Here is a 25,038-nt window from a genome sequence, read left to right as displayed (position 1 = left end):
TTGATTTTTGTAAATGCATAGTGTGTGCATGTTCTGGTCATTCTTTTTTACTGTTGCAGATACTTTTCGCACATGGAAAGTACATACTTTTCTGTGTATTACAATGGATTTAGGGTACAGTGAGTGGTTTCATCAAATTTATCAATATATTTGCTTTGACGCAAACAATCGTGTTTAACTCAATGGTTTGGACAATCAAAATAAAACAGCCAGAGCGGTTCATGCGTTCAACAATATCTTTATTTTCTGCATGTGATGGATGATAAATAAAGTAGTTTTGAGAAATAGGCAAATTAGAGAGAACCACAATAAAAACAATCAGGTGCTGGATATCCTCTAGAATATTTTAACCCTGTACATCTTCCTCGCGTAGAACAGCTGAAAAGGACAGGATCTTTGCCATTGCATTTTGCCGCAAACAGTTTTCTAGAAATTATCGAGATTCATGCGCTGAGGAGACCACGCCTTAGGGAAGATGCTGGTTAAGGGGTAAAATAATCTGTGTTGAGTGCAGGCCAGGGAAGGTCCTCAAGCTGTGCAGAAAGAGGAGAGAAAATTGGTTATCAGTTTTGTCCTTCACCACAAATCATGTTACTAAAACAATCTTTCCAGGTAACTTGTGACCTATCTTGACCGCTATCTCCCTACCTTGCTAAATAAAAAGGATATTTAGGAAAGAGGATATTTGGTTGTAGATAGGTGTACTTGCTATACATTTCATGTCATTATCGTGTGTGCAAGGACTGTGTCTCTTCTTAAACAATACAACTTCCCTAAGGCATGTTTTCAGATTGGAAAAAGGAACAGATGTTAACTTTCTGGAACCTTACGTTCCAAGGGGCAATATTGTGAAATCTTGGCTGAGATCAACCCTACCAAACCGATTTCATAAACAGCTCAGCTGCCATTCTCTGGAGGGGAATGTGAAGAAGTATGCAGGGTAAGAACTGATTACCATTTTACAGCAACTGAAGTTGAAAATAACCATTCTATAATATCCACACTCTTACAAAGACACAGGATCTACGAGTGTCTGCACGTTTTCAATGAAATTAGTCTTTAGCTGGATGTAGGGACAAAACAACTAACTTTAATTGCTAGCAGTTTTCAAGAGTAAGGCTTTATTAGGAAGTGAGGTTGTCAAGCGATAAAGTACTAATGAGACAGTTACAAAAATAAAAGATTGCACTTCAGAAAGATTACACTGAAAGCTAAAACAAACTATGTCACAAGACCGAGGGAACACACAACTACTGACACTGGAATATTATTAAATGGTTTATTACACAATGGTAAAACAAACAACGGTTCAGGATGGCTGTAACATATAGTTGGGAAACAGTCATTGAACTCAGGAATATATATGATTGACTGCAAACAAAGAGGCATATAGACATTTCTAGTCAGGAAGGTCTCCTCCTTAGTTTGTTCTAGCACTCAGTCCTTACACCCCTTCTTCCGAGGCCTAGATGGCCTCTCTGCACTCGTAAAAGTTTGGGGATTCTTCCCCCTTGGCAAAAGTCCCCCTCTTAACTGCTCTCTTTCTCTGTTACTTACTCCCCTCCTCCAGCATAAAGAGTTCATATGATAATATATGATAGATAGTTAATATGATAATATATGATAGATAATTTATAACGCGCTTAATACCCAGAGGTTTCTAAGTGCGGACCCGGGGATGGAACCTGTGTTGCTCTGTGTCGTCTTGCTTCCAAGGTGAGCACGTTGCCCCTAAGCTATCCTCCCGAGATAATAGCTCAGGGATCAAGTCACTCTCTCTACCTCTCTTCACTAGAGCATCCCACTTCTGGGCTCATAGGGTGCAAATGGGTGCTCCTGTTCTGTTAAATATCTCCTCTTCCGTGGATCAAAAACACTCTCTCTTACTACTTTTCACCCCCTCTTGAGTCAAGGGTCTCCGGGGGTATCTTGTTCTTGTGGGTTTAGTAGGTTTTCTTCCCTCTCACTGGAACAGACTCCCTTCTTGTTTCAAAGGGGCTCTCCTCTTCCAGGCTCATGGGCTGCTCCTCCCCCTCATTGGAGCACTACCCTCTTCTGAGGTGATAGGGGTTCTCCTCTTTGTCACCCGAGGACAGTCCTTTTGTGGGCTCATGGTGTTCTCCTCCCTTCACTGGAGCACACCCCTCTTCTGGGGCCCTATGGGCTCACCCCTTCCTCAATGGAGTATACCCCTCTTCTGGAGTTTCAAGGCTTCACCTGTTCCTCACTGGAGCACACACATCTTCTGGGCTCAAGGGTTCCCCTTCTCTGGTGCTCTCCAGCTTCTACAACAAACTCCCTTCCTCAATGCTCATCACATAGACACGGCATGGTCTGTGATTCTTAGCCTTCGTTTTAAAGGCATTAGCCTTTTTCCATTAACTAGAGGTAAACTTTCAAAAGGATTGGATAATTGGTTTCCTAATCCAAGCCAGGGTAAGGAAGTATTTAAAGGGATTGGATTGCCGTCATTTGAGATTTCTATAACTCTGTCTTCAGTGCAGAAGCTGGAGTTGGTTTACAGCACTGCTCCTCCCTTGCCTCCTGGCTGTTCGCTTGCAAGGAAAATCGTTTGGGGTATCACAGAGTTTGAAATGCCATAACCAGGGAATGAAAAACCTCTAGCAATTTTCCTATCTGTAAAAATAGTTGCTTCAATGGGGAGGGGGAAAACACATTTATCTCCGTACATTTTGTATCTGTAGAGGAATGTCATTTCCTTTTCAAGCCCTGCTGCCTGGAGGGGGTGAGGTGTTGGAATGAGTTAGTGCTTTCTTATAGCGGATCTTCCTCTGAATCTTTGGTATATATTCCGGAATCCGCTTTGGATTATGGAGCGTCAAACATCATGCATCCTGGGAAATGCAGTCCAGAATCTCCTATCTCATTCAAACATGGTAGTTATCAACCAGTTATTCTCTCAAGGAGTTCAAGAATAGTTCAGGGATGCTCCACCTAACATCCAGATTCTGATTTAGAGAGACTCTCTGGCAGGGTCATTTGGGTGAGTCATGTGGGGCTAGTCTGTAAGGACATTCCCTCTCTTGTGCATTAATTGTTCTACTTGCACCAGATAACACTTAGGATGTGGAAATAGTTGGGTTCGAGCGTGTATCAGCATCCTGTCAGTTTACTCTCAGGCAGACCATGGGCAGGGTACGAGGTAGGCCTGGTGACTTTGTCACAACTAGGATATACAACAAGCAAATAGGTATAGGAGAAGGATTTAAAATCCCAGAATCAGGCACTACAGCACCCTTCAGTGAAGGTAATTCTGACCCGCCTCAAATAATATATCTCTAGTACCCACAGAGTGGCATTTGTGTGTCGCGTTGTCAGGTTGTGAAGCCAAGGTGGAAAAGCGCCTCTAAGAAAGCAGTACAGTTGAGACCAGAGGAGACAGCCTGCGTGTAATAGTAAACAGAGAAGAAACCAGGCCATTGAGAACCCAAGAAAACAGAATCACTCTAAGACTAGTCTGACAGGAGTGAGAGGTGAGCTCTGGAGTGTTAGAGGGAGTCCTTGCAGGTCAGTTGTGGCTGAAATATGAACTGGTGCAAAGATGCTAAGAATTTGAGCGTGCGCAGAGCACCCTCTGCCCCAGGGCACCGAAAGCAGATACTGCAACCTCAGTGAGCAATATGGTAGCGAAAGCTTCCCTTGCAGTGTGGACAGTTGAAGGTACCAGTGACATGGTCAGTGACATCTGACAGACCAACACCAGTAGAGTTGACAGTGGGCCACAGCCCGGGGCAATTGCCCAGGAAAAAACCTCACAAGAAGCTTAGGGGGAGGTGTGGTGGAGGCATTCACTACCAGTAAACTGAAACATTTAATAATTGAGGTTTGTTACCCTGAAGGGTACTGGTTAGAGAAGGAGGCCCGATAATCTACCAGTGCTCTGGCTTCCGATAGGTAGTCGGATCAAGTTTAAGATATTGTGCATTGTGCCATTCACAACACTGGTGCTGAATACCTTCGGTCAAAGTTTATTCCCTACTGGCCTGCTACAACTCTTCGATCCTTCTCACAGGTTTTGTTGAGGGTTCTGAGATATTGCAAAGCTTGGGTGGGGGACGTTCTTTCTCAGTTCTGGCCCCTTCTTTGTGGAACTGTCTGCCTGTGTCCCTTCGAGACATTGCTGATCATTTTCAATTTCACAAGACTCTGAAACCGTATCTTTTCAATTTTTTCGGGTAACCTTGCCAGTTCTTGCACCCCAATCTGTGCTTTAGCGCCTAGATGACTTGTGACCTTAGTATTCGCTTTACAAGTCCCCGTGCCATACCATACGAAAGGAAACAAAGAAAATTTGCCAGATAAAGAAGAGGTCCACAAGACAATGGGGTTCATTATGAGTTTGGTGGTATCCCAGCAGTAATACCACTGAGATACCACCAAGCAGTATTACTGCTACTGCCACATGTCCCAGCGGTATTACCACTGGAGGTATTACCTTCGGCAGGGATAACAAGTGGTGGTTTGGCGGTACAAATATAGGACTCCATTGGGGATTTTTGGCGGAATTGCCTCCGGGCACGTAACTCCTCCACTTTACCTAAAAAAATCAGCAGTATTACCATCCAGTAATTCCGCCGGAGCTAATACCGCCAATCTTGTATTTTGGTGGTGCAGGAAAAATGGAGGTAACAGAATTACCTCCAATTTCTTTCCCCGCACCGCCAAATTGGTAATGATCACCAATATCTTTTCCCAGATTATATAAACTTGGTTTGGATTAGAAGGTCATACATATCTAGACAAACCTAGATGAAATATGCAGTTTTATTTTCTGTCAATCTGAACATGCTGCTATTATATGTAGGTTTCGAAAGAAAGGAGGAAGGAGAAGGCAATGGATATCACAGAACGGCATATGCAGAGGACACTAAAGGCAAGGTTGCCAACAGGCATAATGAGATAACCAATGAAAATGATACCTGAATGGGAAAAAACCAGAGACATTTAAGGGGAGAGTTGAGGAGAATATTAGTTGGGAAAGGAAATGGAACTGGATAAACACTGTTTCATACATGGAAGTTAATACAAGAAGAAGTTACTCACTGTAGTGACTAATGTACGGCTAGCACATAGTCCAATTTCCTACATACTGTACAGGCATCCCTGCAAGGGGAAGGGACCATAACGTTTTTGCCCTGCCAAGAAAGTGCATTTCCCCTTTAAGCTTGAAGGGCGCAAGGGTGCAAATGCAGCTTGACCACGGGCTGCTCTCCAAGCCCTGCGGCGGCTCATCTCCTTCCCCCACAGACTAAATTGACTTGCTAGGGGGCTGGAGGGAGGGTTATATGGAGTAGAGGGGACTAAGGACTAGGAGTACATTAGTCACTACGTAAATGTGTCTTATTCCTAAATCCCATCCCCTTTCTTCCATACAGAATGGGCGATTTCAACGCACCCCGTAAAACAAGGAGAAGAAAATGCACTGACTGCTAGATGTGAATGTGTTCGGATGGGTTGACTGAGGTTGAGCTGAGGCAAGTTTCCCATTCTTGCCACCAGATAAAGAGGAAAAGCCCAGATTATTTGGGGATTTGACTGATCAGGAATTCTAAACTGTTAAATAAATACAATATTACTCCCCAGTAAAATAACAGGAGAGAGATTTCGAGAATGGAAGAAGCTGGTCGTTTTAAAGTTTGGTAGGATTCTCACCGTACACATAAATATGTTACCAAAGCTGCTGCATGTCCTTCAGGTGATCCCTGTACCAAACACCAGAGTATTATTATTACTGTATTTATTGAGCACAGACCTAGCCTTGAGAAGCAACAGAGCGCTTTACAGAGGTATAAAACAATACAGATACACAAGAGAGCGCTTCACAAAGGTAATAACGTAACAGATATACAACGTGGGTAGGATGCAGTGGGGCACAGAGGAGAGGTACAGCTGTACAGGGTGGCGAGGAAGAGAGGGGCGGATGGCTTCTAGCGACTTAGGTGGCACAGGGGCAACGTGTTGGCCTAGTTGTTGCGGAGCAGAGGCTCCTTGAAGAGGTGGGTCGTGAGTTATTTTCTGAAGCGTGGGGGCGAGTCTGATGCTGATGGGAAGGAGATACCATAGTCTTGGGGCATAGGTGGAGAAGGCTTGTTTTCAGGTCTTTTTTGATGCAGCAGATTTCAAGTCTGCACGTGTTCTGGATTCTGGTGGTGCGCTGTCCGCCAGAGATGCTGAGTTTCTCTGCGGGATAGATGGGTGACTTGAGGGTGACTGCCTTATAGATAATGCAGCAAGATTTTAAGGTGATTTGTGCATGCAGTGGGAGCCATGAAGGTCGATGAGGGCCAGGATGATGTGGTCGTATCTGCGTAGACCCTTGATGAGGTGTGTGGCCACATGTAGGACACTTCTCTGGGGCACATGGGAGGATGACGGGAGGCCTTTGAGGAGACTTGTTGACATTGCAGAAGGTACTCTTGTATTTTGTTTGGCAAGGTAAGTGGCCTAGGGTAACTCGTGGAGTACTAATGAGATTGGTGTGGGCGGCTGCCTATGGGTCCCGGATCTGCAAGGTATTGTAGTGCTGGACAATTGGTTCCCCTGCTTGAATGGTCTGGAGGTGTCACTTGCAAAAGGTTGGTCGAGATACAACCAGCAACCATGACAGTTCCTTTCCCTAGAACTCCATTCCTAACACCTAAAGACATGCAGCGGTAAGGCCCCTTACTACACTTGTCACTTACTGCCATGTCTCTTTGGGAAGCCTTTTTTAAACAAATAGTTAATCCGTCGGTAGGGCTACTAACACCTTTTTTGGATAGTCAAACCTTCACCCAGGTTGGGGGAGGGCTTATTCCTGACCTGGAAAGTTAGAGGCCTGGAATCGCTCATGCAGCTCTTTAAGGAAGAGACACCTGTAGATTTTGATATAAGCATGATCAGATTGCAACTGTGAGAGACAGACCAATACTGTTACATTCAAGTTCGGCATTGGATCAGCTGCCCAAACGCTACAGCTTCAATGAGGCGTTAACTCTCCGTATTGGTACAACACCAGGCCGAGGGCTCCAAAGATAAATGTATCTCGCAGTCTAAAAAACACGGCCTGATAAACGCGGCCTTTCTGGACTTCCTTTCCATTATTTTCAAGTAATTTGGATTTAAACTTGTTTTCCTTTTTGTGAGTGCCGCGGATTCGCTGCGGCTTAAGGGATCTAACCAAGCTCGTCCTGCCCTCATTTTTTATGAACCTACCCTCTCTCTTTTCTTGCAGCTACTGTGCTCTGCCTCCTGCACAGCCCTCAGCCCGCCTCCACCCACGCCACTTCCTACTAATACGCAGGTGCGCGCGCATCTGGCATCCACAGTGGGCGTACAAAGTGGCTGTTTGGCTATGAAGGTGAGTGGGTGAGTGGGGGCAGAGGAAGCGTGGTTACTGATAAAATATTAGGTAAACCGATTTATAAAAAAAAAACAGCATTTTTTAGACAAAATGGCAACCGTGTGGAGGAATGGGAAAGTATGTTTAGCAAAGACTCCAGCGAGGTACTGATTATGGATAACAACTTTCCTACCCCATGCACAGGGACTGAGGTGAAATCATTTAGGGAATCCCATGAATCTATTCAGATTGGGGAGGAGGCGGATGGACAAAAAGTTAAGGTTCTCACTGTAAATAAAGAAAGTACCTGGGATTTGAATATTGAGGAATAAGAAAACAAAAAAGGGTTGAAATTAAACAAGAGGTCGAACTCTGGTATATGCATTCACAAATACACAGAAAAATGGGGGGGCAATTTCTGGGGGAGTAAGATATATCTTTTGTGCTTGCTGGCTTGTCTTTTGAATCTCAGATCCCCATTCAGTCCAGCTTCTTGAGTATAAGAAAGCCACAAAACCAACAACTCAATGAGGAAGTGAATATTAATACAAATGATATAAATCTAGATGTTTCTATGATGGGTGCAACAGTGAAGATGGAACTGGGGAAGCGTACTAGGCTTTCCCGGGGTCCATCTACGCCAGTAAATGCAGGATGGAACGGAATTGAGAGCGTGCATCTTTTCAACACTCTGCCGCAAATGAGGACCCTAACACCCCACAGAGTGTTTTCAGCAAATGCGAGATTCCCCCTACCATCGGCCTCAATCTTTACTGACGTAAAGGACATTTGGGGCGGTGAACATAAAATTGTTATGGGAGAACAGGTGGGACAGACAGTGCCCGAGAACATGGTCATTACTGCTCCACCCCTACATGCTACCAATCCTCTAACATCAGGAGTCTCCCTTACGAGCTCCCCTATACCTGAAAACAATGATAAGTTTGAGGAATCACTCCCAGTGATTTCAAGAATATTGAATCTCCTTGACAAGGGACATGAGCTTTCCCATTGGGAGATGAGAGACCTACCTAAAAAGGATTGTATTGGAATCCCAACTAAAACTTACTAGAGTGGAAGGCTTCCTTACGGGTAAAGTTGACAGCATGGACACCATGGCGAAGAAGGTCACAGCACTAATAGACCCAATAGATAAATGACAAGGATGACAAACTATGGTTATTGGAAATGAGGGACCTAGCTTTGCGAATGTGCTATCCTTGGGGAACAGGATGAGTACGATCAAGGATAAAAGTGGAAATCGTGCCTTGAAATTAGAAATAGAAGGGGAAAATAAGATTATAGAGGCAGTCAATGAGCTCTCATTGAAATTACCAAACTGGAACAAGGCCTATTAACGCTGATTTGGAACACCATCCCAAGAATCACATCGGTGCTGCCAGCTAAGGAAAAGGAAACAAATGTCAATTGGAGAGCCCAGATAGCCCGTCCGCTCTAACTGATATTATGAACTCCGATGAAGGTCCAGGGGGGCGAGAAGATTTAATTAAAAAACAGGAGGATGGTGGAAGTGTAGGAGGGGAGGGTTACTTCCTCTCGAGGCGGCAAAAATGCCTGGCTTTAAAAGCAAAAAAGAGGATGATAAAGAAAGGATAGAAGCTTGTTAAAATGGAAACTAAGACAAAAGAATCTAAGGTTCCAACAAATGAAGTTGCTTTATCGGATCTAATACAATTAAACAAAGAAAGCAGGATGGCCTTGCAACTCCATAACCCTGATACCACAAATTCCACTTTAGGAACAACTCTGGGAAGCAATAAAACAAAACAAAATCTGAAAAAAATGAAAAATACAAATAAAGAGCAGGATGGTTGTATGAAACAGGGCAGCGGAGAAACGGCAGAAGGAACTGACAATGGGAAACCAACTATACAGCAAATGGGGCGGGGGAGAATAAGGAAATAAAACAACTCCAACTCTCTCATTTTTATAAGGTATTGGAGAAATCGACCTCTCCACAAATATTGCAACAGGAACTCTCTAGTCTGATGGCTGAATATCCTACGACTTCTGCCGAATCAAATAGTCTGGGCTTCTCCTCTAAACCTATGGATCTAAATCATGCCCCTTTATCTATAAGGGTTTCGAAATTCCAGGGTTCAGATGGAACAGAGAGGAAAATGGATTCTAAATTAGGAAAGTCTGCTAATGATGAGGTGGTGAATGGTGAACTAACATCATTCTTAAATGGAGCACATCAGTCCCCCACTAAGAATGATATAAAAAACCCAGATCTCCCGAAAACCATTAAAATAATTATAATGGACCTCTTACAAGATCTAGCACTGCCTGGAAACAAGCTTTGGCGGGTAGTGACCATGAAAAAAATGGAAATTCCATCTGGGGCCAAAACGAAATGTCTACTAATCTCAAGCTGATGAGAGGGGAGAGTGCAAAACAGCACATGCATGGAGGCCGGTTGGGACAGAGGGATGATCCTGAAAGGGATGGGAGGACCTCTTCTGCACAATCTATCGACATGCATGTAACGACCCAATTCAAAGTAACTCAGGATTCGGGGAAATCAATACAATATGAATCGGCTAGGCTCCTTCATATCAAGGATAGTGACCCGAGGAACACAATGTGGCAGAATGTTTCATTTCCTGACTATCCGGGTATCTTACTCTATAATTTGTGCGATATTGGTGGCCCATCATCCCTGAATAGACCCCGAGTTCGGTCACTCTTTAATGAGGTTCCCCGCTTGAGGCTGATCTCTTCGGCAGACATCTGTCTGGTGGACTTTATCCATCCTACGCGTCTTGATCATGTCCGTATTGTCCCAAATTCTCAAAAGATATTTGACTTGATTATACAGGAGACAGAGCAATTTAACAGAATGGGATATGATATCCTGATCTTTAGTAATGGGTGGAGGAATGGGAAGGATCTGATGCACCAGAAGGCCAATTCCAACCAAGCAAGGGAGGAAATACATAGATCTAAGGAAATGAATACGCTTCCCAAGGGGGGAGAGGACCAGGATTGGAGATGGCTTGCCCTGTCTCTAAGAAAGTCTATCTCACAAATTCAAAATATACCAAAGACAATAACCAATGGCGACTATTATCATGGAATTCTAGGGGTTTTTCAAATCTAATGAATTCGGAGGCACTATGTGACAAATTCAAATTATTTGACCTGATATGCATACAGGAGACATGGCTCACTTTTCCATTACAACTAGATGGTTTTGAATGTAGACATCTGCCTGCTAAAATGGGGCTCCGTGGTAGACCAGCAGGAGGTTTACTCATTGCGGTTAAAATAGCAGTTGGTACATACATTTTGAATCTGTGGAATTATTGAATTTCTCTTTGGGTGTTGTATTGGAATCCGGAAGTACACTCCAATCACGTTTCATCTTTGTGCTGAATGTCTACTGGAATCCTCTAGAACTGTTGGGCAATGTTATCCTGTTATTAAATAAATGCATATCGTCCATGTTGCTCAAATACAGAGGATTAGATATCATAATTGCAGGGGATCGCAATTCTGAAATTAAATATGGAAAAGGTATTGGGGAAAAAGATGGGCTCTTCTTTGATAAAACCTATGTCGAACACGGGGAATATTGAGGGGGCTCCTTTTGCTCTGAAACATAGGACAACTAATGGTCAGATTTGGAGAAACCTATTTGAGTACTGGGGCTTCACTCACATTAATGTTCTCTTTAATTCCTTTGTAAACGAGCATACATGTTCGAACGGTGTTCATAAATTACATATTGACCATATTTTCATGTCGAATTCCCTTTCTGCTCTATGTGTGGAATTCCGGATAACTGAAACTAACATGAGTGATCATAGATTCCTTGAGGCTAAACTGGTATGGAATACAGTAACATTTAATCAAGGAGTTATTCAGATGAAAGCTTCTGTTTCTTGTGGGGGTAATCGTATAATCTGGCATGAGGGTAATGTGAACAAATTGAATACTGTTTTTGTACATGAATATCCTAGCATGCCTCTGTCAATTAGATTGCACCTTTTTTCGGCATCTTACTTTACGGAATATGTCAAAGATATGATAGGTAGGTCTGTGAAACAAAACAAATATGGTATTATGAAATTTTATCTTGCTCATGCTTATGACCCTTTGGTAAGGCAAAAGACAAATTTGGCAAATCGTGATATTTGAGCAATACTGTAATCTGACTTAGATCAGTGTCAGGAATCAAGGGAGGTTGATTCCGTCTCCGTATTGTCAGAGACAGTATGGACGTTCCAGGGTACGAAGTACCCACACGCGCTCACAGACGCCAACACATAAAACCCCTTTTAGGGAGAAAGGAACATCTTGCAGATCCCGGCCAATACGAAAGTACACCTCTTTCTTTTCCCGGTGGAGGTTTCCATGGAAATTGAGTGCGAGACGCCGATGCATCTGACGTCAGATGCACGTTACGATCATGTGACCGTAACTTCATACAACTCCTCCTCTCCCGAAACTCATTACTTCTGATTAGTTGCAAACTATGTTTTGTTCTTGCTGTCAAGTTGCCTACTTTGTGATTATTGCCGGTGTGAAAGTCTAGTAAGAGACTTATTCCTTGCCATCTCTGCACCCACCATTTTCCCTGTCCTCTTCTGTGCCTTGTTCCCACTACCTGTGTGTCTATTCCCGCTTCAGACCTACCTCTTCATCGCCCTCCCTGATCCCTGTTCTCACCTGGACTGATTAGTGGATTGCCTTCGCCTCACGATTTCAACGCTGTTTGCTTCCTGCACGTTGCCGACCCGGACTGCTTAACGGATTGCCTTTGCCTCCCGATTTCAACGCAGTTTGCTTCTTGCACGTTGCCGACCCAGACTGCTTAACGGATTGCCTTTTGCCTCTCGATTGTCCTTCTCTCGTACTGTGATCCGGAAACTTCCAGACCACTAAACCACCATGGAGCCATATAAAAGCAAGTGCTCTCCTGCATAAGACTGTGGGTACCCCCTCCTCGCCTTTCTTCGTTACGGACTAGAGAGTGCCATTTGTACCCTGGGAAGAAAGGGGGGAGCGTCCTCGTTTCGTCGGGTGTACTTGTGGGACTTTCTCTCTCTAGGCGTTTGCGTGCCGCCCCAGACCTGTTGTATCTTATTTTGGAGCACTTGTCCTGCTTCTATTTGGTCTCCTGAACCACCTATGGTAAGAAGTGTCTGTCCTGTTTTGCTTTTCCTTCATGCTTTGGTCACTTGTGAGTATTTAGACGTTTTTCCATTGTGTTTCCTCTTGTGCTTAGAATCATAGTTCCAGGGCTCCCATTCGGTGATAATGTTTTCAAACTTCTTCCCTTGGGGTCTTTGAGTATCTACATTAAGGTATTAGATTTATTTAGTTGTTACAATTTTTGCTTAGGAAAGAAGTAAGATTGTTGTTAACCAATCTTTTACTTTCCGGTTTAGGGAGTCTTCTGCCACACGTTTGGGTCCATTCTTCCAAACAATCGATCCCTGGTGTTGGTTTCATTGTAGTCACACATATGGTTATATTGTAGGGTAGAATTCATCGGCTACACTACGAGGGCAAGTCCGCACAGGCGATCCTAACAATCAGTTAGAAAAAAGGAGACAAATCCTTTGAATTAAACAGGTAAAAAAAATTGGTTGAAAAATGATAACACCAACATGCTCGAAGCTCTAAGAGACTGTTCGGGACGAGAGTTCTGGTCTCTGATAAATGCGATGGAAAATTGCCAGGTGACGATACAATCGGTCAATGTACAGGAAGATACTTGGGAAAATTATTTCTCTACACTCTATAAAGGTAAATTGGAGATAACAAATGAATTGGTGGCTGTTAAAAGGGGGCATTGGAATTTTGAGTTCACCATATTAGATACTGAAAATCAGATAAAGGGGCGAATAATTCAAGGGCAGCTGGTCCTAATGGGTTGACAAATAATACACTAAAGAGAAATCCTGAACATTGGGCTAAAGTGTTGTATCTTCTCTTTCATGACATCATATAGACTCAGGTAGTTCTGCAGTCTTGGAGGATATCATATGTTGTTCCAATCTATAAAAAGGGAGATAGAACCTGCCCAACCAATTACCGCCCGATTTCCGTGATGGATGCTGACTCGAAGATATTTGCTGGGTTGGTATTACAGAGAACAACAAGTTACCACCTCCAGTTACACACCACTGCTATGGGAGTCTATCAAGATAAGGAATACGTCAGAGGACACAATCCCTTCGAAGAACAAGTTACCTCTTACCTGGTAACGTTCTTTCGATGGGATGTTCCTCCGACGTATTCCTTATCTTGATAGATCATCTCCAGCTTGCTGACCTCGGATACAAATTTTCAGTAGAGGGCGCTGCGCGTCGACGTCCCTCGAGCCGATGTCCCTCGACAGCCTCCGTATCGGCGCCGACGTCATCATGCATATAAATAGACCTGCGCAGCGTCCGTTGCTCAGTTCCGTTTTGACGTTTAACAGTTGCTTTACATGAATTGGTTATTGACCCTGAAGGAGCGTAAGCTGTAACCACAAGGGAAGTTTTACTGAGGGGATGGGCGATAAGGAATACGTCAGAGGAACATCCCATCGAAAGAACGTTACCAGGTAAGAGGTAACTTGTTCTTCGAAGGGATTGTGTCCTCCAACATATTCCTTATCTTGATAGACTCCCAAAGCAGTGGTGTGTAACTGGAGTTGGGAGTAAAATTGCCATGTTTCCCTTCAAGAATGAACAGAGTGCAACACAGCTTTGCCAAATCTAGTCTCTTGGCTAGAGGAGGAATCCAGGTTGTAAAGTTTTGTGAAGGTATGTGCAGACGACCATGTGGCAGCCGCACATATGTCTCGAATCGGTACCCCTCTTTGGAGGGCCGAAGAGGCTGCGATACCCCTGGTTGAATGAGCCCTAAGATTTTGAGGAGGCTCTTTCCCTACCAGTTTGTAACATTCCAGAATGGCCAAAATAATCCATCTGGAAATGGTCTGTTTTGTTATCAGTAATCCCAATTTGTGCCCTGTGTAACCTACGAACAGTTGGTCTGCTTGCCTAATCCTAGCAAGTCTGCTGATGTAAAAGTTCAAAGCCCGCCTTCGGTCCAGCCTGTGTAGCCTTTCTTCCTCTTTCCCCGGATGGGGAGGAGGATAGACTGAAGGTAAGATAATCTTCTGAGTGATGTGGAATTCAGAAACCACCTGTCATGCACAACAAATCAGTTACACAACTACGCACCACCCCGCTTGATGCCCCGACACACACTGCTAGACTCCCCGGGTCACAGTCCACCTCCCAAGCCATCCCTTCACCTACGGTGCAAGGGAGTCATCATCACCGGCGGATTCGGGCTGTGCGCAGAGGCCGGCCCGGTTTGTTGCCTCGTTTCCATTGGCAACTCCTGTGGAGACTGCGTTCGGGCAGGAGCACCCGATCGCGGTTACTTCCTGGTTCCGCGACAGCTTCCCGATCACGTGCTCAGGTTTCCGCTCACGTGACTGGGAACCGGCGCACGTAAAAGCCGGGAAGTTCGAGTTGCTCACCACTTCACAGCTGTTTCATGACTCTGTTTGGCGCTTTCAGGATTTCACGTTGTTTGCTGCATCGGATTTGGACTCAGGCTTACGAACCACGGATTGGCTTTCTTGCTCCACAGATACTGTCACTCGGAACTCTGCACGGATATTGGTACTTTGGACTCTTTTGCTATGCTCAACGGATTGCTTTCGGATTTCCCCTTCTGGCTTTCGACCTTTCGACCATTGGCTCTACGTGATCAGTTTCAAGTTCCCTTCGGCTACGGAAGGGCTACAGGTATCAGCCGGTACCTACCATCTGGGACACGGCTGCCCAGATCTTTGACGCTCCCTCGCATCTGACTCCAGGCACCCTAGCACCATCGTGCTAGACTTAGGTAAGAGAGTTTTGCACACCTTTTCATATCAAAGTACTGTGTTTGCCTGTGCTAACCCTAACTTCCTTTTAACAGCCTCTGGGGTCCTCAGCGTCATCGGATCCGGCGAACCATCAAACCACCTGTGGCCTCAAAGCTTGCACAGAGAGTTTCTTTACTCTCTCCCTGTGGGTGATTTGTGGACAGAGGCCCATTACTCTTCACTACGCGGCAAGTCACAACACCACCTTTGGGAGGAAATTAGGCTTCACTTGTAGGACAACTTTGTCTTTATGAAAAATTGTATGAGGGGATTTACAAGATAGAGCTTGTAATTCGCTCACCCTCCTAGCAGATGTCAATGCCACTAATAAGACAGTTTTAAGGGTGAGAAATCTTAACGAACAAGAGTGGAGTGGTTCAAAAGGAGTACCCATCAGGAAATGTAAGACTACATTTAAGTCCCATAAGGGAACTTGGAATGGTCTTGGAGGATAGACATTGGTTAATCCCTTCAGAAGAACAAGTTACTTCTTACCTTGTAACGTTCTTTCGATGGGATGTTCCTCCAACGTATTCCTTATCTTTGATAATACGTTTCCAGCTTGCTGGCGTACGAAAAATGTTTCTTTAGAGGGCGCTGCGCGTTGACGTCCGCCGAGTCGATGACCCTCGACGGCCACCGTATCGGCGCCGATGTCACCATGCCCATAAATAGCCACGCGCTGCGTCCGTTGCTCAGTTCCATTTTGTAGCATAAGAAAAGTCATGCCTGAATTGGTTATTGACCTTGAAGGAGCGTAAGCTGCAACCACAAGGGAAGTATTACTGCAGGGATGGATGGGAGGGGCGATAAGGAATACGTCGGAGGAACATCCCGTCGAAAGAACGTTACAAGGTAAGAAGTAACTTGTTCTTCTGAGGGATTGTGTCCTCCGACGTATTCCTTATCTTTGATAGACTCCCATAGCAGTGGCATGTAATTGGAGGTGGGAGTAAGAATGTTATGTATCCCTTTAGGGATGGACCGAATGTAATACGGCCTTGCTAAATCTGGTCTCTCGACTAGTGGAGGAATTCAGGTTGTACAATTTTGTGAATGTATGTGCGGACGACCATGTGGCAGCCGCACATATGTCTCAGACCGGTACCCCTCTTTGGAGAGCCGAAGAGGCTTCAATACCCCTGGTTGAATGAGCCCTAAGATTTTGGGGTGGCTCTTTCCCTGCCAGTTTGTAACATTCCAGAATGGCCAAAATAATCCACCTGGAAATGGTTTGTTTTGTTATGGGTAGTCCCAACTTGTGACCTGAGTATCCTACAAACAGTTGGTCTGCTTGCCTGATCCTAGCCATTCTGCTGATGTAAAAGCTGAGAGCTGGCCTTGGATCCAGCCTATGTAGCCTTTCTTCCTCTTTCCCCGGATGGGGAGGAGGGTAGAACGAAGGTAAGGTAATTTTCTGAGTAATATGAAATTCAGAAACCACCTTTGGGAGGAAATTAGGCTTTACCTGTAGGACAACTTTGTCCTTGTGGAAAATCGTATGTGGGGGTTTACAGGAGAGAGCTTGTAGTTCGCTCACCCTCCTAGCAGATGTTAGTGCTACCAATAGGACAGTTTTAAGCGTGAGAAATCTCAGCAAACAAGAGTGAAGTGGTTCGAATGGAGTGCCCATTAGGATGTTTAAGACTAAATTTAAGTCCCATAAGGGAACCTGAAATGGTTTTGGAGGATAAACATTAGTTAATCCCTTGAGAAATTGTATCAATAGAGGTAGTTTGAAATACGATGGTTCGAATTTGCCAAGTAGAGTAGAAACGATAACACTGTTGGTGTACCACATGAAAAGGGATCGATATTCTTTTCTCTACACCAGCTGCAAAATTTGTTCCAAGGGCAGCGGTATAAAGTCTTTGTTGCTGGCCTTCTGGCCGAAAGCAACACTTCCATAACGTCATCTGGGAGGTCCCAATCCTTGTATCTCAAACTTTCAGATACCAAGCGTGAAGGTTGAGGGTTCTGATGTCTGGATGGAGAACCTGACCTCCCTTCTGCGAGAGAAGATTCTCCTTGAGTGGAAGACGAATTGGTGGGCAGATAGACATGTCCAGAAGGTCCGGGTACCACGTTCTCCTGGCCCAGTCCGGGGCAATTAGGATCATGGCTTTCTGGAACCTTCTCAACCTCCTGATCATTTGAGGAATGACAGGGACTGGGGGAAACGCGTACAGAAGTGGAAACTCCCAGTCCACTACGAACGCGTCCCCTAGAGCTCCTCTCGGGGGAAATTCCCTTGAACAAAACTGATTGCACTTCCTGTTGATGCTAGTGGCGAACAGATCCACTTGAGGGGTTCCCCAAAGGTTGAAGATCTGTTGAAGGACTTCCTGAGCTAGTTCCCACTCGTGGGAGACTGTTCTTTGCCTGCTCAGAGCGTCCGCCGTCAAGTTCTTCTCTCCAGCTAAGTGAACTGCCGATAGAGAGATTCCTTCTTGGATTGCCCAAAACCAGAGCTGCATCACCTCTACCGACATTAGCTTGGTGAAGACCCTCGGGGCGGCAGTCAGCCCAAATGGCAGAACTCGAAATTGATAATGAGACCCGCCAATTGCGACCCTCAGGTATTTCCTGTGTTTGAAATGGATTGGCACATGGAAATAAGCATCCAGAAGGTCCAGAGATACCAGCCAGTCATGGAGCTGGAGGGCCTGAAGGATCTGAGAGAGAGTTACCATTTTGAACTTGTTCAATTCTCGTAAGTCCAAGATAGGTCTCAGTCCTCCGTCCTTCTTCGGTATTAGGAAGTAGGGGGAGTACCAGCCCTTGTTCCTCTCCGCTACAGGTACCGGTTCTATGGCACCTTTCTCCAGCAGGTCTACAATTTCCTGCAAGAGGAGCAGATCTGGAACTTTTCAGAGAGCTGTTCCCCGGTGGATGACTCTGAGGAATGCGTAGAAAAGACAAGCAGTAACCTTGGGCAACTGTCTCCAATGCCCAAGCATCTGATGTAATAGCCTGCCATTCCGTCAGATGTTGAGTTAGCCTGCCCCCTACTGGTGTCTTGTGAGGAGAGTGATTTAGGGGCGGCTGATGCAGATGCCGAGGGAAAAGAGGCACCTGCTGCTGCTGCAGCGGCTTTTGTGTTTTTACCCCGTCCACCTCGGGTGAATCTTTTTTGACCTCTTTGAACTGACTGTCCTCTGCCTTTTCTGAATGCGGAATAAAAGCGAAAGGACTTACCTCTCCAAGAGGTTCCTGAGGGGCGATATGGCGTTTGACGGATTGCAGCTCCCAGGGATTTTGCTGCTGCTTTGGATGTCTGTAACTTTTCTAGGCTGTCATCTGCCTTCTTACCAAACAAAGAAGAGCCGTCAAAGGGCATATTTAAAAGTCTGGCTTGTACATCTGAAGCAAACCCAGACTTTCGCAACCACGCAAATCTGCGGGTTGTAGTACTTGCCGCCATGGCCCTACCGATACTGTCAGCAGAATCAATGCCAGTTTGAAGGGATTCGCACATTGCGTCTTTACCATCCTTAATGATGTTTAGAAACGCTTCCCTTTCTTCTCCCTCTGGGAGGCAGTCAGCCGCTGATGAGCACACTCCCAAAGTGTATGGCTGAACCTTGCGAGCGTACAAGTAGCATTAATAGATTTCAACGCCACGCTACATGCAGAAAAGACTTTCTTAGCCATAGAGTTGTATCTTTTGTCATCCCTGTCCTGTGGAACAGTAGGGTATGCCGATCTACTGCCTGATGCAGTTGCTGCTTGAACTACCAGACTCTCTGGAGTTGGATGTTTAGACAAAGATTCAGGGTCAGTAGCAGATACCCTATATTTGGCTGATAATTTCTTGTTAACCGCCGGGATACCCTCAGGAGTTTCCCAGTTAGCTAATATTTTTCTTTGCAATGTAGCGTGAAATGGAACCACAGGATACTCCTGTGGGCCTTTAACTAAAATGTCTGTAAGGTCACCCTGTTGAAATGCAGGTCAAGGTGTAGACCAACCCATGAATTCTATAATCCTTGCCATTAAAATTCTGTAAGGGTTCTCGGCATGTTCCCCTGGGTCTGGTTTGGCAAATTCTATTTCTGGGGAAGTATCTTACCCACTTGCCTCATGTAAGGATTCTCGAAGGTCCTTTAACCTATTTTCCTCAGAGGTAAATTCCTCTGGTTCAGGTGTTGTGGTTCTCTGCAACCCAAAGGGTCTTTCTTGATCCGAATCTTCCCCTTCTTCATAAATTGAAGACAAGGGTTTGAAATAATCAGATCTTGGAAATGGCTTAAATCCCATTTCCAGAGCAGAAGGGGCCAAATTTGTCGTAATTGGTTGAGAAAACGTCGACGTTGTCGACGCGGACGTTAAAGGCTTCGAAGACACAGAAAAAGGCATTGGGAAGATCGGAAGAGGCCTCGAGGTCGTCTTAGAGGCCCTGGGTATGACCACTGGCTGTGACGTAGTGACGGCCGTGGGTTTGTTCTTTTTCGTCGATTCGATCGACCTCTGCGTCGATGAGCCCTTCGTAATGGCGTCGATGACGCAGATTTATGCGTCGAAGGGACTTTCGACGATGGCGTCGATGGCACAGTGCCTTTGCTCGAGGGTTTGTGACGCTCTCGAGTAGTTTCTTTCGCCGAGTGCAACGACTCGCGGCGTTTCAATTTTTCGGGTCTTTCACCCAGGGTATCACCCTCAGCTGTCTTCGAGGGGGTTGAGGCCGCTATCTCGAAGACCCTAAGCATCCTTTTACGGAATTCCTCCCACTCAGCCTGAGAGCTATGTTTTGTGGGGCAGATTACTCTTTCCGGGAAGAAGACTAGGAAGGGGATCTTCGACGTCTCTTACTCGAATGCTTGGATCTCGAAGAGTGGTGGGAACTGCTTCGAGACCAAGAACGAGAATGCTTCCTGTGTCGGCAAGGAGATGAATGTCTCGACTCTGCCGAGGAAACTTTCGAAGGAGTTTTAACTGTCTTACCTCTCTCAAGCTTCCCCTTACGCTCCTTCAAGGCTTTCGCCGTCATGGACATGCAGTCCTCGCACTCCAACATTGGGGCTCCGATCCCAGGCACCACAAACAGATCCTGTGAGGATCTGTCAACGACATTTTCTTTCCACAGTCTCGACATTTTTTGAAGCAGGACCGTGGAGTCGTCGGTTCGGATGAGGAAGCCATCGAGTAAGTGTTGGTATTCTCTAGGAATAATGAAGAATATATCTGACTAACGAACTGAGCAACGTGATTCCGAGGCCCACGAAGCGCGGAAAAACGGAACTGAACAACGGACGCTGCGCAAGTCTATTTATATGCATGATGACGTTGACGCCGATACGGAGTCTGTCGAGGGACATCGGCTCGAGGGACGTCGACGCGCAGGGTCCTCTATTGAAAAAAAAATTCCGAGGCCAGCAAGCTGGAGATGATCTATCAAGATAAGAAATACGTCGGAGGACACAATCCCTTCCAATTGTGGATTGGGCTGATACTAATAAGATTGTACCTATCCAACAGTTTGGCTTTCGAAAAGGTATGGGTACGGAGATAGAAGGGCTGATTACCTGTCTACTCTTAGAGAAGGCCTGTAAGAAAACAGCAACTCCCATTTATCTGGCGTCAATTGATCTCTCGCTCGCCTTTGATAAGGTGGATAGGGTGAGACTATGGACCAAGTTGTCATCTATGGGGCTTCCTTCAGGACTTTTGGCTATGCTCATTAATCTACATGAGGACTCAGCCATTCAAGTAAGACTGAATATGTCTGTTGATCTCTCTAAACTAATTCAAACAAGTAATGGTCTCAGACAAGGGTGTCTGTTTGCCCCCACCCTGTTCAATCTTTATACCTCAGATGTGAATGCTCCCCTGATGACTTTCTCCCTTATCTCTCCTAAAGTAGAAGGTTTAAAAATATGTTGGAGCGCATATGCTGACTACCTTCTTCTGGTCGCTAATACTCCCATTGGTTTGCAGCAAAAACCTATGGCCCTAACTGCATACGTAGAGGAAAATGCCCTGGTTATAAAATGAAAAGAAATCGGTGGTAATCTCTTTTACTAATAGGAAGAAAATTATAAATTTCAAGTGGAAAGTTAATGCATGTTTTTAGGTGAAAGTAAGATCTTTATGCTACCTGGGCTTTCCGGTCTTTTGGGGGTGCTACTATCCATATTTATTGGTGTTTTTATCTGGAGAAGGTGGATAAACTCATTTTTCAAATGGGAAAGGTATCTTGCAAATATTGTACATTTTCAGTAACTCCATTGATCAGGTTTTATAACCTTAAAGTAGTCCCAAAATTAATATATGGTTTTGAAATTTTACCCCTTGAATCCTCCCATTTGGTGGAGAAGTTGGAATCCAAAATATGGCGAAAACTTATCTACTACTTACCAAAGAGTGTCCCCATATCTGCAATACGTTTTGAGCTAGTTCTCCTTTCTCTCATGAGAGTTTTGTGGAAAAGAATGTCACTGTACCGGAATCTTAGTATGTTTAAGAAAAATTCACTTTATGCCCAACTGGGAAACAGATTGAGAAGTGGTACCACCAAATCGAGGAGGTTGCTGAAATTACAGAGAGAATGTGTAAATCTCCTTGAGGTTACTAACCTCTCGCATGACATGTTGATTTCTAACCCTGTGGGTGTGAAAAAAAGGTTGCAATGGCTGGATTGGAGGAAGACAATGGAAGTGGTGGTTGCATCTAAGATTTATAAGCAACTATTCTATGAGGGGAAGAATTTAGTTATGTTAGAATCTTATATGATTACATTTCCAGATCCAGTAAAGAGAGCAGTTTATCTAAGATTTCGATTTAATGTTCTCCTTACGGGGGAAATATTAGAAATCAGATCTGGATTAATACAACAAATCTCCTGTCGTTTTTGCGATTGTAGAACGACTATCGAATCACTTAAACATTTACTCCTGGAGTGTGAAGCAATAGCTCCACAGCGGCTAGTTGCTTTTGGTAAATTTGTCCACGACCCCTCTAGGGTTTTTATTTAAACATTATGGTGGAACATGTTGCACAGAAAACTAAACGCACTTAAACTGGCCGTGGTGAACTTTTTAATAGAAGTGTGTGGCTTGGCAGCAATAGGAAAAAATAAATATTGTTGAACTTGAACAAGAGGCCTGTTAAATACTGGCGAAAAGTCAAATGCAATTAATGAATGTGAAATATGGTATTTTTCTTGTTGGTCTCTTTTTAAGTATTTTTGATTTTACATGCTTTGGTATTTTAATGTAAAATGTTTTAGTTTGATTTGTAAAGGTTTACTTTGTATAAACCAGACACAATAATAAATAAATAAATAAATAAACGAATAAATAAATAAATGTATCTCACGGTTGTAAAAGATTCTCGACAGAGATGAACTGCTGGAATGCCACACCTACATGACAAATTGGGACTGGATTTGGGTAGTGAAATCTCGGATGATTCCTGGCAGAGAGTCTGACAAGAGCAACTGAAGCTTCTCAATGCACTGCAATGAGGGAAGGGGTGTTCAAATTACCCCTGCGCCACACTGGACCTCATAACACAGGTGGATGGATTGCCAGAAATCTCAAATATCTTGGAAGGAAATCATCTAACTGGCTTTTCCTTCCCACTTGACCTGCTGGTTATCCAGCAGAAGGACAAATAAGAGTGAGGGCTGTTTCCCATGGGGGTGAAGACAGAGCTGCTGACCCGCTTTTGAATGCAGCCAGATTGGCACCATCAAAGAATTGGAAATCCATGTAGGGCCCCCCCTGTCAATGTGGTGGGCAAAGAATTGAGAAATCATGGACATGAAAAAGATTACACCCACTCTGAATAACCTGGGAACTCAGTTCTTGAAAACATTTGCTACAAGGGTGATGGGGGGTACCAATGTCTTCACGCCCCACCGACTTCCTGATTTTAACTTCTGCTAAATAATGGGTTGAGGGAGAGAAATTTACAGAGGGGCTTGAACTTACACACAGAGATATATGTAGCGTCAGTGTTTGGTCCTGAAGACTTTGGCGGGGTAAGTTCACATTATCTGTAGCAAAGTGCGGAAATGTAAATACTGTTTGTACCAAAAAAACAAGGATTTGATTAACCCCACCAGTCTGTTGACATGCAAGGTACATGTCACCACATCAGGGTTCTAAAGAAATAAAAACACATGTACTTATCTTCTTGCGCTCCACACACAATGACAGTTCACTGGTGTGGCATGATCCCCTTGTTTTCCGTCATCACGCTGCTTGAATAAAGACAGCCCGTCTCGACAGTAAGGCAGTGCACAAGCGGGGACCATTGAACGCAGCACATGTGTCTTGCTTGCAGCCCAGGGAACGCATCTGTGCACCCCAGGGTTGATAGTCCCCATGGGACATAACAATGGCGATGAGGGGGCCTTTCAGTTCAGTGTGCGTGCGCGCACTCTGAACTGTGGACCTGCGAGGACGATCGATCATCGAGGGACTGTGTGTGCAGGCCGCCTGTGCGAGGCGGAGCACCTACAGTCCTGTCATCGGTTGAGAACACCGCCTATGTGCGGCATATCGACAGCCCGGTTGCTGGAGCAGTCATTTAAATCTGCCACTTATCCCACCGGAACGAGGTGAGCATAGTGGGCACCCATGCTGGAATGTGGCTGTGTTTGTGACTGTTTATAGCGGCATGCAGCACTCAATTTTTGGAATCTCTGGATTCACTGTGGAGATAATATTACCATAATTACAAGACTTAAACACAAACACTTTCAGTCCATCATTTTGGCTGTGGTGAAATTGTTCCCACATGTGACAAGGTGTGCAATTACTGAGGCCTTCCCATCCCCTGTGGCCTAAACTGGGTTGCGGCTCTCGCAGGAGAGTGCTTGTGCACCCCATGTGAAAGAGATTCCCTCCAACTAAGCTACAGTGGGCATCTGGCTGGGTGTGTGTGTGCCCTAAGAAGGTTGCGGCTTTACTGATAGTGCTTGTGCGCCATGATATTTGTCTTGACCTTCTGTTGCGGAGCCAGTGTGTCAGAGCATTGTGGGACAGTGTTTGGGCCGCCAGGACCTTCCACAGTTCCGAGCCTGTGGGTGCAGAGGACTCACTAGTGAAGGACTCCAGGGCTGCGCTGGTGGTTGTCGACATTTCAGGTGAAGAAACAAGAGCACCCGCTGCAGGAAGAATGCCTCACCAACAAGAATCATTGGCCCTCCTGACTGAGTTTGACATTGAGGGTTCCCCTGCAAGCCTGAGCCCAAGGTGGAGTCTCTGGCTAGAGAAGCTAGAGATGTATTTTGACGCCACTGGCGAGCCAAGATATTGACTCTCATTATATTTGGCCGGCCGAGCAGTTCACAAGGTATTTAAAACACTGAGACCAGTTGACTATTCCTATGTGGCCGCTGTCACAGCATTGAGTGATATTTCCCCCGATGGTGAACACTGATTATGGGAGATTTGTGATGAGATCAGCAGCGCATAAGGCCCGTCGGCCAAAATGAGGTGGGCAAATGTTCAGAGAGCCGGGCATTACTGTGATGCACATCTTGGAGCTTGGCCACTCACACGAACAGCGGATGTGAGGGCGTCCAAAATGGGTGTAGCTCTCAAATCCGTGAAGCTAGAAGTATATGTGGTGAGCAAACAGCTGCAAGCAGAGCCAGTAAGAAGACAGGCTGGCAAAAGAAGGAGACTGGACCTAGTTCTGCATGGCCACTATGTGGTTTTGATTTGCCACATGGAGGGAATTGCCCAGCCAAAGGACACGTGTGGTCGGTGTGGCATCCCAAATAATTGTGTACGCATCTGCAGAGCCTTGGCACCGGTCACTCACTGAAGGGGGAAGG

At 45.1% G+C, this 25,038-nt stretch overlaps 1 protein-coding gene across 1 annotated transcript in view; it reads right to left on the bottom strand.

Annotated features, from left to right (window-relative positions):
• Window positions 1–223: 223 nt before the first annotated feature.
• LOC138565982 (transmembrane protein 272-like) overlaps window positions 224–25,038 on the bottom strand; it is a 2,717,663-nt gene continuing 2,692,848 nt past the window's right edge. Inside the window, exon 8 of the mRNA XM_069643065.1 lies at window positions 224–533. The gene's annotated coding sequence lies outside the window, so the exon portion shown is untranslated. The remainder of the gene's footprint in view (window positions 534–25,038) is intronic.

This window comes from Ambystoma mexicanum, chromosome 2p, assembly GCF_040938575.1.
Source record: "Ambystoma mexicanum isolate Mex_15411 chromosome 2p, UKY_AmexF1_1, whole genome shotgun sequence".
Taxonomy (NCBI): Eukaryota; Metazoa; Chordata; class Amphibia; order Caudata; family Ambystomatidae; genus Ambystoma; species Ambystoma mexicanum.
The sequence above is the reverse complement of the archived record's forward strand: the minus strand, read 5'-3'. Positions and strand labels throughout refer to the sequence as shown.